This window comes from Lepisosteus oculatus, unplaced genomic scaffold, assembly GCF_040954835.1.
Source record: "Lepisosteus oculatus isolate fLepOcu1 unplaced genomic scaffold, fLepOcu1.hap2 HAP2_SCAFFOLD_39, whole genome shotgun sequence".
In the NCBI taxonomy this organism is placed as follows: domain Eukaryota; kingdom Metazoa; phylum Chordata; class Actinopteri; order Semionotiformes; family Lepisosteidae; genus Lepisosteus; species Lepisosteus oculatus.
The window spans coordinates 1,013,192-1,019,573 of record NW_027167923.1 but is presented as its reverse complement, the minus strand read 5'-3'; the positions used below and the strand labels follow the sequence as shown (position 1 = coordinate 1,019,573).

Here is a 6,382-nt window from a genome sequence, read left to right as displayed (position 1 = left end):
AATGCACAGGTGTGATCAAACTGAGATGAAAAGGGCGTATCTAGCTCCTTGCCCGAGAGATAAATCAAAGGTTCCGCAGATAATCCCTTGGCTCCGGTCACCCGGACGCAGATAGGAGCTGCAGCCATCATAACTTGTATGAAAACTAAGAAGAGCTCCTGTCTATTTACAGTTTCATTTACTCTAGCGTTTCCTTAAACATTGCGTGTACGAAGGCTAAGAAATTGGAGAGCTATTCTAATACAATAACTATTAGGAATCTTTTCGCCATAACAGTTTCACTGTGATTTTGCAGGTAACACGTACGTTGGGAAAACATTTTGAACGCGATCAATAACCGCACTGGAAAAATGTGGGAAAGAAAGGGCGAAAAGCGACTCTTCAACATGTGGAAATATCTTCCTGAGCGGAGCCCTCTTCTCAAAGCTCAACACTCTGCAAGAGTCACTTCTCCCAACTTGCGCCCGCAGGTTTCCGTAGTGTGCCTGCAAAGAGCCATCCGCTTGAGACAGGCGCACCTCCCGATTTCATTGAACTAAGCTAGATGCACAATTTCTAATGCAGCCTTCATCACAATAGACAGTTCATTTCTCGAAAGCTTGTCATGTAAAAAAGGAAACAAAGAACGAAAACGTATAGCTGACAATCTTCTGAAGCTGCAGATTCAGCTTTGGGGAAATGGACATTTTATGTATGCAGATGCTTTTCAAGCGCTGGTTTTAGAACGTCGCTGTGCTTCCAGCATCCTTTTCAGCCTTCTAAACTGGCTACCGAGGTGCCGATCACATTGTAAAGCGGTTGAGAGGCCGGAGCTGCTCAAACCGCTCTTGCCGTTTCCCATCAATCAAAAGCACTATGTTGTTTCTTTGTATGGAAAGCTTTTCAAGTCTGGCATCGACACGCACCTTTCCTGAAACGTCCAAAAGGTGAATGCTTCGCAAAGAAATCCAGTCTACCTTCAGGGGGCATGATGTTGAAATCGGAATGAGCCCTGGGTGGGCTTGAAGCAGCAGCTGTTCAGTTAACAGCTGCACAGAAACGCACCCCGCTTGCTTTGTATCATTCGCAAGTTTGTGGTTAAAGAGTAAAAAAGGCTGGAATTCTTCTGCCAGCCGGCAGGATTTCTTCTGCACTCACCCAGAAAAGCCAAGAATTGTATTTCATCTTTCGCAAGCTGTATTTTCCAGGAGGAGAATGAATACTTGCATTAAACTGAATCAAGCCGACAGAGACGCACAGCCGTTGTTTTTCTCCATGGGAAGTTTTTCGTTAAGGAAAAACACCGTTGTCATTTTCTTGCCAGCCGGCGGTATTTCTTGTGCAGCGATGAGCCCGATTTGTATTTCGTATTTCGCAAGTTGTGTGAATTTCTTGAAGTTGAAAGTGAATTCGCTCCAGAAAAGAAATGTCCAGTCGCATGAAAGCCGTGGCTGTTTGTTAAACCGCAGGACAGGACAGCTTGCGTTCTGTTTCTCATGGCGTTCGCAAAGGCGATTCCTGCCTTTAAAACTGCTGTGTCTGCGACTGAAAGTGGCGTGTGTCGCAGCTTCTAAAGTCTTGTTGACGCTCCTCGATGTTGCTTTCTCTCTGCCTAAGGAAGTTCGATTGTCGCGTCGGAAGGAGGAGACCTAATCCTTCCAGCTTTAAGCCACCCTTCAGTCTTCTGAAGGGTGTCCGAGTGCTAGCATGTCATTTGGCTTTTTTGGGGGGGAAACGGAGAGCGACATTGAAAAAGGTTACCGCCGCCGCCTCGCCCTCCGTGTTAAATGATCGCAAGCCGGCGGCGGCGGCGCTCCCTATAGTCGTGGCCGAGCGGTTAAGGCGCTGGGCTAGAAAGCCATTGGGGTCTCCCCGCGTCGGCTCGAATACTGCCGACTACGGCGCCCTTCTCCTGTCGCTTCGGCCTGCCCAGAAAAAGGCGGAGTGCCGTTTCTCTCTTCCTGCTTCTTGTACAAACGCTAAATCGCTTGGACCTGCTGCCTTGGAAGTAATGTCTTCAACATCCACCAGTGACATTTCACAGCTGGAAGCACACTGCCACGCTTTTGGCATTGGCATGTCTTGCGCCCTACTTCCAGCCTTTGAAGACCTAAGTATTCAAACTGAAAGAACCGGCTGAATGAGTGTTTGCAGTGCACCAGGAGGAGCAGGGACCATAGCATTGGAGGGGTGAGGATGGCGCAGATGGAAACGTTTTCATGCGCTCCTCTGGGAGGAATGAAAAGAAAAGACGAAACCGGAAACAGTAGTAGCCGCAAGAGGAAGTGTCTTCAAGCGCCAAGCAAGCGCTCCTCGTTAGTATAGTGGTGCGTATCCCCGCCTGTCACGTGGGAGACCAGGGATGGATTGCTTGACGGCGAGCCAGGTTGCTTTTCTCCCATCAGATTCCAACCGCTAATGCTAACGCAGTGTGTGGGAGCTTACATGCTTTTCCTTTCCCGTCTTTTTCGGACGACTATTCCAAAGGGGTAACCTGAAGGAATAGGGGCCTGAAGACACGAGGCATTCTTAAACCAGCACTGGGCTGCACGGCCTTCTGTTGTGATCAGGTTATATTCGAGTCAAAAAGCCAGAGCATCCGCTTCCATCCTATGGAGCACGAGCTAAATCGGAAGAGGCAGGGGATACACCTACGCCTATCGTCGCACGTTCCCCGCGGCAGGCTGCTTCACCCATTTGCACCCGACTGGAGACGGCACTGAGCAAGCTTTTTGTCAGGAGTGGGATTCGAACCCACGCCTCCAGGGGAGACTGCGACCTGAACGCAGCGCCTTAGACCGCTCGGCCATCCTGACGCGGGCCCCCTGTCCCGGGGCGGTCTGATGAGCCACCGCGATCCCACTACGCTCCTCGAGTATCGCACTGTTATTAATACTACAGTGTGACTCCAGCATTAAAATGTTTGGAAAATGTGTCGGCTTTTATAATCCAGTGTAGAGCAGCATGTGATGATTTGTGCTACAACACCAAGCGCTCAAAGTGACGTCTGCGTTTGTCGTTGAAACTTTCAACTCTTTCATCACTTATGTAGGAAATAAAAAGAGCAGTTGTGCGCCACACGCAGAGAGGCCGTCAGCAGAGTGGCGCAGCGGAAGCGTGCTGGGCCCATAACCCAGAGGTCGATGGATCGAAACCATCCTCTGCTACATGTGTCCTATGCACGATTCATAAGCGTGCCATTAGGTTAGCAAAGTGCCTTCAAATAGTCTGCATCTCCCTTTCTTTAAATTCTGTCCTGAGTTTCTCTCTCGTGTGTGTTTGTGCAAGCTTGACACTTGCGGGACTCTTTAATCTTCACCAATACGGAGATGACCAAATGTGTCTTCGGTTGTTCTGAGGTCTTTGATAGTTTCTTTGAAAGCTTCAACTGAACCTCGAAATCGAAGCAGTTATGTTTATATTGATTTCTCGCGTTAATCATTACGAACCAGGAACAGCCAGCACACTCGGTCGCATTAGTAATTATGTCACGTCTCTACTTAGCAGAGCATTCAAAGGCCCACTGGAAGTAGTAAAGCACTAAAACACTGCAAAACTGAACTCGGGAAAATCATACTGGGAGCTCTGAGCGATGTCTGCATCCAAGCCATCCAATACGGACTCTGAAACCTTGGAATATCAACACTATGATGCGCTACCTTTTACCTGGAGCAAAACGATGGAATTAGAAGAATGCTTACCGCAGGATACAACTGTGCCGCTGTTATTTGGAGCACGGTTTTCACTTGCATGAAAACTACAGCAGAACGTAGAAGGATGATCACTGAGGAGTCCACGCGGGCATGCTGAGGAGATTGTAGGTCGTACATTTCAATGATTACTGACATTTGCGCTGCTGGAGGTACAGTAATCAACAAAGAACAGGGTGTACTACTCTCGAATCCGGTCAGCACATGATGAAAAGCCAGGAAGTATACCTTGTCAAATTGCCGTCAACAGGGACAAGTTAACCACCAGCTCCACCGGCGCCCGGCTAGCTCAGTCGGTAGAGCATGAGACTCTTAATCTCAGGGTCGTGGGTTCGAGCCCCACGTTGGGCGGTGCCCGTCTCCTTATTAACAAAGTTTCCCGCTCATCCTTGAACCTCTTACACCTCGATGGTACCGAGCACTGCGTTTTAATGCACAGGTGTGATCAAACCGAGATGAAAAGGGCGTATCTAGCTCCTTGCCCGAGAGATAAATCAAAGGTTCCGCAGATAATCCCTTGGCTCCGGTCACCCGGACGCAGATAGGAGCTGCAGCCATCATAACTTGTATGAAAACTAAGAAGAGCTCCTGTCTATTTACAGTTTCATTTACTCTAGCGTTTCCTTAAACATTGCGTGTACGAAGGCTAAGAAATTGGAGAGCTATTCTAATACAATAACTATTAGGAATCTTTTCGGCATAACAGTTTCACTGTGATTTTGCAGGTAACACGTACGTTGGGAAAACATTTTGAACGCGATCAATAACCGCACTGGAAAAATGTGGGAAAGAAAGGGCGAAAAGCGACTCTTCAACATGTGGAAATATCTTCCTGAGCGGAGCCCTCTTCTCGAAGCTCAACACTCTGCAAGAGTCACTTCTCCCAACTTGCGCCCGCAGGTTTCCGTAGTGTGCCTGCAAAGAGCCATCCGCTTGAGACAGGTGCACCTCCCGATTTCATTGAACTAAGCTAGATGCACAATTTCTAATGCAGCCTTCATCACAATAGACAGTTCATTTCTCGAAAGCTTGTCGTAAAAAAAGGAAACAAAGAACGAAAACGTATAGCTGACAATCTTCTGAAGATGCAGATTCAGCTTTGGGGAAATGGACATTTTATGTATGCAGATGCTTTTCAAGCGCTGGTTTTAGAACGTCGCTGTGCTTCCAGCATCCTTTTCAGCCTTCTAAACTGGCTACCGAGGTGCCGATCACATTGTAAAGCGGTTGAGAGGCCGGAGCTGCTCAAACCGCTCTTGCCGTTTCCCATCAATCAAAAGCACTATGTTGTTTCTTTGTATGGAAAGCTTTTCAAGTCTGGCATCGACACGCACCTTTCCTGAAACGTCCAAAAGGTGAATGCTTCGCAAAGAAATCCAGTCTACCTTCAGGGGGCATGATGTTGAAATCGGAATGAGCCCTGGGTGGGCTTGAAGCAGCAGCTGTTCAGTTAACAGCTGCACAGAAACGCACCCCGCTTGCTTTGTATCATTCGCAAGTTTGTGGTTAAAGAGTAAAAAAGGCTGGAATTCTTCTGCCAGCCGGCAGGATTTCTTCTGCACTCACCCAGAAAAGCCAAGAATTGTATTTCATCTTTCGCAAGCTGTATTTTCCAGGAGGAGAATGAATACTTGCATTAAACTGAATCAAGCCGACAGAGACGCACAGCCGTTGTTTTTCTCCATGGGAAGTTTTTCGTTAAGGAAAAACACCGTTGTCATTTTCTTGCCAGCCGGCGGTATTTCTTGTGCAGCGATGAGCCAGATTTGTATTTCGTATTTCGCAAGTTGTGTGAATTTCTTGAAGTTGAAAGTGAATTCGCTCCAGAAAAGAAATGTCGCTTGAAAGCCGTGGCTGTTTGTTAAACCGCAGGACCTGAGCTTGCGTTCTGTTTCTCATGGCGTTCGCAAAGGCGATTCCTGCCTTTAAAACTGCTGTGTCTGCGACTGAAAGTGGCGTGTGTCGCAGCTTCTAAAGTCTTGTTGACGCTCCTCGATGTTGCTTTCTCTCTGCCTAAGGAAGTTCGATTGTCGCGTCGGAACGGGGAGACCTAATCCTTCCAGCTTTAAGTCACCCTTCAGTCTTCTGAAGGGTGTCCGAGTGCTAGCATGTCATTTGGCTTTTTTGGGGGGGAAACGGAGAGCGACATTGAAAAAGGTTACCGCCGCCGCCTCGCCCTCCGTGTTAAATGATCGCAAGCCGGCGGCGGCGGCGCTCCCTATAGTCGTGGCCGAGCGGTTAAGGCGCTGGGCTAGAAAGCCATTGGGGTCTCCCCGCGTCGGCTCGAATCCTGCCGACTACGGCGCCCTTCTCCTGTCGCTTCGGCCTGCCCAGAAAAAGGCGGAGTGCCGTTTCTCTCTTCCTGCTTCTTGTACAAACGCTAAATCGCTTGGACCTGCTGCCTTGGAAGTAATGTCTTCAACATCCACCAGTGACATTTCACAGCTGGAAGCACACTGCCACGCTTTTGGCATTGGCATGTCTTGCGCCCTACTTCCAGCCTTTGAAGACCTAAGTATTCAAACTGAAAGAACCGGCTGAATGAGTGTTTGCAGTGCACCAGGAGGAGCAGGGACCATAGCATTGGAGGGGTGAGGATGGCGCAGATGGAAACGTTTTCATGCGCTCCTCTGGGAGGAATGAAAAGAAAAGACGAAACCGGAAACAGTAGTAGCCGCAAGAGGAAGTGTCTT

At 48.6% G+C, this 6,382-nt stretch overlaps 1 non-coding gene across 1 annotated transcript; it reads right to left on the bottom strand.

Annotated features, from left to right (window-relative positions):
* Positions 1-2,712: 2,712 nt before the first annotated feature.
* On the bottom strand, positions 2,713-2,795 carry trnal-cag (transfer RNA leucine (anticodon CAG)). The gene has a single exon. It is a non-coding gene; the product is annotated as a tRNA-Leu (tRNA).
* Between the last annotated feature and the right edge of the window lie 3,587 nt (positions 2,796-6,382).